The 7,453-nt window shown below is 52.6% G+C and overlaps 1 protein-coding gene and 1 non-coding gene across 2 annotated transcripts in view; one reads left to right on the top strand and one right to left on the bottom strand.

Annotated features, from left to right (window-relative positions):
- LOC117869997 (zinc finger protein 883-like) overlaps positions 1-7,453 on the top strand; it is a 929,932-nt gene that overhangs the window by 757,406 nt on the left and 165,073 nt on the right. The window lies entirely within an intron of this gene.
- TRNAT-UGU lies at positions 1,224-1,297 on the bottom strand. The gene has a single exon. It is a non-coding gene; the product is annotated as a tRNA-Thr (tRNA).

Here is a 7,453-nt window from a genome sequence, read left to right as displayed (position 1 = left end):
CCACTGGGAGTTGGGCATCTGAGTGCTAAAGACAAGCACGCTACTGCAAGCTGTTTTCAGGTAAACTTGCAGCTTTGGGACAAGTGATTCAGACCCTGGGTCTGTGTCTGGAGCCAGACGGGAGTGTCTGGCTCAGCAAGACAGGGTGCTGGAGTCCTGAGCTGGCAGGGAAAACAGAAGCAGGGGTAGTCTTTGCACATCAGGTGGCAGCTCCCAAGGGGGTTTCTGTGATCCAACCCGTCACACTCAGCATGATGGGATTACTTGCTGAAATGATCACTTTTGGCTGGTGTTGGATTCCCCATTTCCTTGTTATTGGGGCAGGAGAAATAAAGGATTGTTATCCTTGTTGTGTGAATGGAGGGCAGCAGAACTATGCTTGGCAGACCCTGATTGAGGGACTCACCCTCAATTCAATAGCACTTGCTAGGCAGGAGACATGGGTTCCAAAGCCAAATGGGCTGGGGTTTGGGTTTTAATACTAAAAGTTAATGTTAGATCAATTTTGGACCCAGTAGGACAAGCTCCGCAAGCCTGAGTCAACAGACCCAGGGTTTGAGAATAGTGACTTGGGTGTGTTTATGGAAGGGTAGACATAATGTTAGGCTATGTCCATACTGAAATGAAACACTCAGGCTGGCCCATGCCAGCTCAGGCTCATGGTGGTTGGGCTGTGGGGTGGTAAATTTGCAGTGTAGACATCTTGGCTCAGGCTCAATATGGGGCTCTGGGACCCCACAAGGTTGGGAGGGAGTTTAGCAAGTGAAAAAGGTAAAATGGCAGTGGAGTATTATCCTGGACTCAATAGCATTTCTCCACTGGTCTGTCTGCTTTGGGGCAGGGACAATAACATGTCCTGTTGCATTTGTTATTTCAAAGGGTGGTTTAGGGTTTTCATTCTCACACACGGTGGATGAAGCAGGACTCAACCCTTGGTGTAAACAAAATGAGCTGCCCACAGATTCTGGAAGCCACAATGAGCCATTTGGTGTGACAGCCCAGACTTGCCCCTGTCCCAGAGGGAGGGAGTCATCCACGAGGGGCTTGGAACACTGACCTATCGGATCTTAACTCCCAAACTTTCAGTAACTCTATTATCAGTGCCCGTGAGTGTAATTTAAACCATAAAAATAGCCATACTGGGCTAGACCAAAGGTCCATCTAGCTCTGTATTTTGTCCTCTGACAGTAGCCAATAACACGTGCCCCAAAAGCCCGTCAACAAGGGACCGCTGGGAGTTGAACCCAGGATCTCCTGTTTACAAAACAGATGCTTTAGCCAACTAAACCACAGTGCCTGCTTGTGGTTAAGGTATGGTGTCTGCCCACATCCTAACAAGCTTTGCTTGTGCTTGGATTCTGCAAAGCAGAGAAGCAGGTGAAGTTTTCCTTGCAAGCTGTGTGTGTGAATCTTTGTCCAGGTCTGCACTACAAAGTTATTTCAGCATAATTATATTGCTCAGGCATGTGAAAAACACATGAAGCTCCCTCGGTCGCCAGCTTTTGGCTGGTGTACACACTACAATGCCACATCTGGCGACAAAACTGCCCTGTTTTGGTGACAAAATAAAACCACCTCGATGAGAGGGCTAGAGATTTTTGCAGCAAACTTAAAGCAACAAAGTATCAGTGTAAACACTGCTGGTCATTATATCACCATAACTGGCCTCTGCCAGTATCCCACAATGCCTGCTGTGAACTGGCTGCCCTGCATTCCTGCTACAGAGGCTGGGCCCCTCCCCTTTCATCACTCTGGGAAGTTCTGACAGTTGAGCCTGCTGCCCTACTCCGGCAGCCAGGAGCAAATCACTACCGCGGAATGCTGCTCTCTCCCCCACTGCGAACACAGAGCAGGTAGCGGGAGCTTCCTCATAGTGTGGGGGGCATTGGAGTCTGAACTGTGGTGCCCACATGATGCCCTTTCCCCAAGGCCGCTCACTCACTCCGCCCCTTATCCCTGAAGCCCCAACGCCACACTGCCCCTTCTCCCTGAGACCCCACCCCATCCCTCCCCCCAAGGCCACACCCACAGAATGCCTCTTCCCCCCAAGACTCTGCCTTGTCTGCCCCTCTGTTGTTCGTCTTTAGGGCAGGTAAAAAGTGGTGGGGCCATGGCCCTCTAAACCCCCTTGTTCCGGCACCCCTGACACAGAGCTAGGAAGGCAGCAGTGTCTGTGTGTGGGTGTATGTGTGAGAGAGAGACGGCTGTGCTGTGCTGAGCAAGTGAGGGAAGCGGAGGCAGATGTCGGGGCTATCCCCCTCCCCCAACTCAGGACTGGTTGCTTCCCGCAGCTGTCTGAACGTAGAGACAGGGTGCCCACACACTCACTCTTCCCCAACACACACACTGTCTTTGCCCCCCACACACATGCTCTCTGTCACACACTCTCTGCCCGCCATGCACACTGCAGTTAAAAAGCAGCTGGCAATCTAGTAGGATGCCCATGGAACAATGGGATAGCGAAACCTGCATCATGTGATGCTGTACCGGCCCATGAGACATTGCAAACCCTTCCCAGAGCACCCTGCAGCCAGTTGCACAGTGGGATAGCTACCCACAGTGCACTGCTCTCCGTGGTGATCCAAGAGCGTGGATGCATTCTGGTGACACAAGCAGCCTACTGTAGACATGCAACAATGGTTTAATTAAAATGCTTTAACAAAAGCAGCATAGCTCTGTAGTGTAGACATAGCGTGAGAGTGAGACAAGATCCAGCTCTTATTAGCACCAAAGATGCTCAGGCACTGAAACTAAAGAACAACAGCTGCCTCCATAGCAGGCAGGATTCAAACCTGCATAGGGAGACCCCAATGGATATAGCTCATCACCTCAACCACTCAGCCACAACTACTTGTTTTGTACAGCTTTTTCACTACACTCTAGTTCTGTTCTCACTGAGTGATCATTTCCAATTGTTTCCTTGGACCAGCTTCCACAGCACACTCACTGCTGTGCCATTGGGTAAGTGTGTCCATGGCTGAACAGCAAGAATTCCTGCTCATTTCCTTTCTGGCTGGAGCATGATGAGAGTGTGTTTGTGGTTAATGATGTTGCTGTAGATAGTTGTCCATTCCCTGCCTTGATAATTCAGACAGTCCCTTCCTATGCGAAGAAGTGAGGTTTTTACTCACGAAAGCTTATGCCCAAATAAATCTGTTAGTCTTTAAGGTGCCACCAGACTCCTTGTTGTTGTTGAAATAATTCAGAAATCTGAAGAGAATAATAATAATACATTCAAATCAAAGTCCCCAAACAGACTAGTATTCGTTTTTCAGCAGAAAATTTTCAATGTGAGGGATTTTGTTTTCCCAGTTAGACCTTGCCACGCGAAGCAGAGAGAAAATGTTTGATTTGCTTCCTTCAGAACAGTTTGGCCTAGATACTCTAGCTGTGGTTCACTGTTCTGGCCTTGCTGAAGACTGGGGCATTTTAATAATTTGGGAAGGTCTCAGGGTGTTTGGGGGAGATTATGAGGACATTACCTTTTGAGATAAAAACTAAGAAACACAGAACTCTTTTAGAAATCTGGGGTTTAGACATTTTATTTAAAGCAGAGGAGGTCTGAGTTCCTAAGAAGGTTTTTGTTTGCAGGAAGCAACCTGGTTTGGTTTGTCATTGTACTAAAGGGGAAAGAGTTGTTTGTCAAGGAGGGGGAAAGACTAAAAGTGGCTGATGAGGATTCAAACACATGCATGCAGAGCACAATGGATTAGCAGGCCATCACCTTACCCACTTGGCACCTCATCTGAGCTGTCAGGAAACGGACAGGAGGAGAAATCTAAGGCCAGCAGAGATAGGGACAATCTGGAGTTTTTACATACTAAGTGTAAGCAGGGGCTAAATGAGCTCCCCCCTCACATCTAGTGATGAGCTGGGGGAAAGACTTCAGGAACAGACCGTGCTCGCATAGACACGCGTACTCCGCCTAGGTATGCAGCATGATGGGACCAGTGTAGCTTTGCCAAAATGACCAGTTTTGAATGGTGTTGGGTTACAAATCAATTTAGCATTGAGTGGAATGAAATGTTATTATCCTTCCTGTATGAGTGAAAGACAGCAGAACATACCTAGTCCATCCTGATGGAGGGGTAGGTGGGTGAGGAATACCTTTTATTGGACTGCATAGAAACGATTGAGGACGTCACCCTAAACCAGTGGTCCCCAAACTTTTCACATTGTGCCCTCTTATCCATGTCTGCGGCCCCTTGAAAGCCACAGTCAAGAACCGGGGCTTGGAGTGGGGCTGTTGCTTCCTGGTGAGAGGGGTGTGGATGGGGTAAGGGAGATAAGGCTGGTCCAGGCTGAGGGTGGGGTTGGGGAAGAGCTGGGGAAGAGTGGGGCTAAGGGTTGCTTCCTTCCTGCCCTGCATGGGGGCTGGCTTGGGCCCTGAGGTGCCCCCATGAACCTTCCTCTGTTCCCCCTAGGAGGCATGCCCCACATTTTGGGGATCACTGCCCTAAACTGACCCCTACTCGCTAAGCAGGGGCTAGTGATGCCAAAGCCCAGGGAAAAGAAGAACAAGGGCAGCAGCCCTGGCACCGGAATCATGGCCCTGAATCCCCTTCTGCCTGCGGCCCTGCCCTCTTTCAACCTTTCCATGCCTTCCACCCGTGGCCTCATCCACTAGTCACCTTTGTTTCACCCCTGGCCCTGAGACCAGAGGAGCTCTGTGCCCCTGCTCCAGCCCCTGGGCCATAGCAGGGAGTGAGAGCACTTCCAGCCCTGAGGCCAACATAGGGGAGACTTTTCCAGGGGGCCTAAATCGGCCAGGGCCCCTAGTCATGGGCCTCACTGCCCATGCGGCAACTTGCCACTGCCCTCTTGATGACACAAGGTTTAGGGAGGCTTAGCCTCCCCAAGCCTCCATTACGTGCCATCCATGCGATCATTGCTCAGTGTGTGGCCAGTATCTCTGTGTTCTCTGCTGTTCATGGTGGAGATCTGAGCCGGTCTTAGGGGTGGGCCACCCTGGCAGCTGCCCAGGGCACCCAGTGCTCAAAGGAGCACCATGTGGCAGTGCAAAAGTGCACGCTGCCAGTGTAGTGTCAGAAACTACTGCCTGGGGTGCAGGGCCGGCTTTAGGCCGATTCCACCGATTCCCCTGAATTGGGCCCCGCCCCAAGAGGGCCCCGCGCAGATCGGGCAGTGTCCCTGACTCAAGCAAAGCTCCCTGACTCTCCCGGAAGCAGCAGCTGTTGTTGCTAGGCAACGAGAGACGCTGGCCGGTGGGGGGGGGGCTGAGGCAGAGGCAGCGGGGGCTGTTGCAGGTCAGGAGGGGGAGGGGGGAAGAAGGCACATGTGCTTTGCAGCCTTCCCCTCCCCTCCCCCCAGCACTCACCTGGAGGAGACGCCGAGGGGGCTTCGGGTCCGGTGGGAGACAGGAATCTCGGCAGTGGACCTCACTCACCTTAGCAGCTGCTGGGGCTTCGGTGGTGAGTGTTTGACCCTGTGATTCCTCCTAGGTGTGTAACATTGGGTTGGTTTTGTGGTTTCCGGTGGTGTTGCTGTTTTAGGGTGAGTTGTGCCTGCCTGTGTCTGTTTCAAAACTAAACTCGGGATCATGTAACCCAGGAAGAAAGCCCCGAGCCAGTACTTAGTGCTGTGAATTCCAGGTGAGAGAGAGAGAGGGAGGTTTGGAGGAGGAATTCAAATACATCAAGGGGGGAGAATGTGAAAGGTCTGCAACACGGCAGGCTGAGACTTTTATCTCTCCCTTCTCCCCCGAGAGAGGGGAAACTGAGGCACGGAGTGATCTGATTCCCCTCCCCAAATTATTTTGCAAAGGAGGGGAACGGGGGGCTCCTATCCAAACTGGTTCCCTTTCCATTAACTCTGCTTCCCCTGCTGCAAGACCACTGTAGGGGCTGAATATTTCCATTAAACTCTGGCTCCTTCATTTGCCCTGCAACAATAAAATAGACCGGCTTTGGGGGGGAGGAATATCCCCCCCCCAAAGCTGTGTGGACATTAAGGTTTTTTTTTGGAGGGGGGGCACGATAATATTCCGGATCGATCAAACATCCAGCTCAGCTTTCTAGCCATCCAGCAGCTCTAGGGCAGGGAAGGAAGGTGCTCTTGGTGCAGAGTGGTCGCAAAACAGGGTGAATTTAGCGGGGGGGGGAGGGGAGGTCCGGTTGAAATCCCACCCGATGCAGCCACACAGAATCGCTGGTGGCACTGGGAGAGGCCAGGAGTGGAAGCAGGTGGCCCGGGGGTGGGGGGACATTTGCCCTCAGTCCTGGGCTCTGGGATGGACTAGATTGGGTGGGTGGTGGGTTCAGTCTAGTCTTCCAGCCTGTTGCTCTCGCTGGGGTTTGTGGTTTTCATCTGGCTCCACCGAAAAGATCAAACAAGCCCAGTAGAAAAGGGGGTGAGAGAGGTGGGAATGGGTTTGTAAGAGGTTAAAGTGACCCATCAACGAAAGAGTAAAACCAGAGTTTGACTGGGTTTCCCCCCAGCCACCACTCCTGCAAACACTGGGCAAGGGGCAGCCCCATCCCCCACCGAGGCTATGGTGAGGGGCAGCAGGGGAGGAAGGAAGCCACATGTGATGGCAGTCCCCTCCCCCCCCAGCACCCACCACCCCCTCTCCGGCCCCCAAACTCTGTCCCAGAGCCTGCACCCACCCCTGCGCTCTCCCTCCCAGAGCCTGCACCCCTCCACCCATCCTGCACCCCACACCGTGCCCCAGCCCGGAGCCTGCACCCAAACTCTGACCCACTCAGCCCTGGGCAAAGCTCTCCTTGGCTGGCTCCCAGCCCCTCTCCAAGGGTTGCAGCTGTCTGGAAGTGCCTGCCTTCCACACCTTCCTCATTCACACCTCATTCATTCAACAGGTCAATTGATTACAAAGTGGGGGAAGAACTTATTCTACTTCTAGCAAAAAGACATTTTTCTTTTACCTTAATTATACTACCTTAGGGGCCAGCTATAACATTACCAAGGTTCAATACAAAGTCATATAAAAGTTATACAAAAATGCATAATGCAGAGATTTATCTTCAACTGCACTGACTGACTGCTGTGTGCAGTAATATAGTGACCCCTGGGTCTTTGAATGAGGCTTTATACTTGGGGGGGACGAGCCGCGAGCGGGTGGGCAAGCGGCGGGTGGGCAAAGAGGCAAGCAGTGAGCCAGCAGGGGTTCTAGGGGCGGGCATGGGGGTTTCTGGCGGGGGAGGGAGAAGGTGAAAGGAGGCAAGTGGTGGGTGGGGGACTGACTAGGAGGGACACAGCAAGCCAGCGGGGAGCTAGGGGGTGAAGAGGGGCATGATGGTGGGGCCGAACGGGGAGAGGTCGTGTCCTATTTTACTGCTGTGATCTGGTCACCCTATGTCACCCCCCACCCCCAAACCTTCCTTTTCTTTGTTTTTGGCCCACAGCTGTTTCGGCGGGGCGGCGCTGGGGAAGCAGAGTTTGTTTCCGTGGGCCGGGAGGCGCTGGGGGGGGGGGG

This window comes from Trachemys scripta, chromosome 25 (assembly GCF_013100865.1).
Source record: "Trachemys scripta elegans isolate TJP31775 chromosome 25, CAS_Tse_1.0, whole genome shotgun sequence".
NCBI classification, from domain to species: Eukaryota; Metazoa; Chordata; order Testudines; family Emydidae; genus Trachemys; species Trachemys scripta.
Note: the sequence above shows the minus strand (reverse complement) of the source record. Positions and strands in the feature narration are given on the sequence as shown.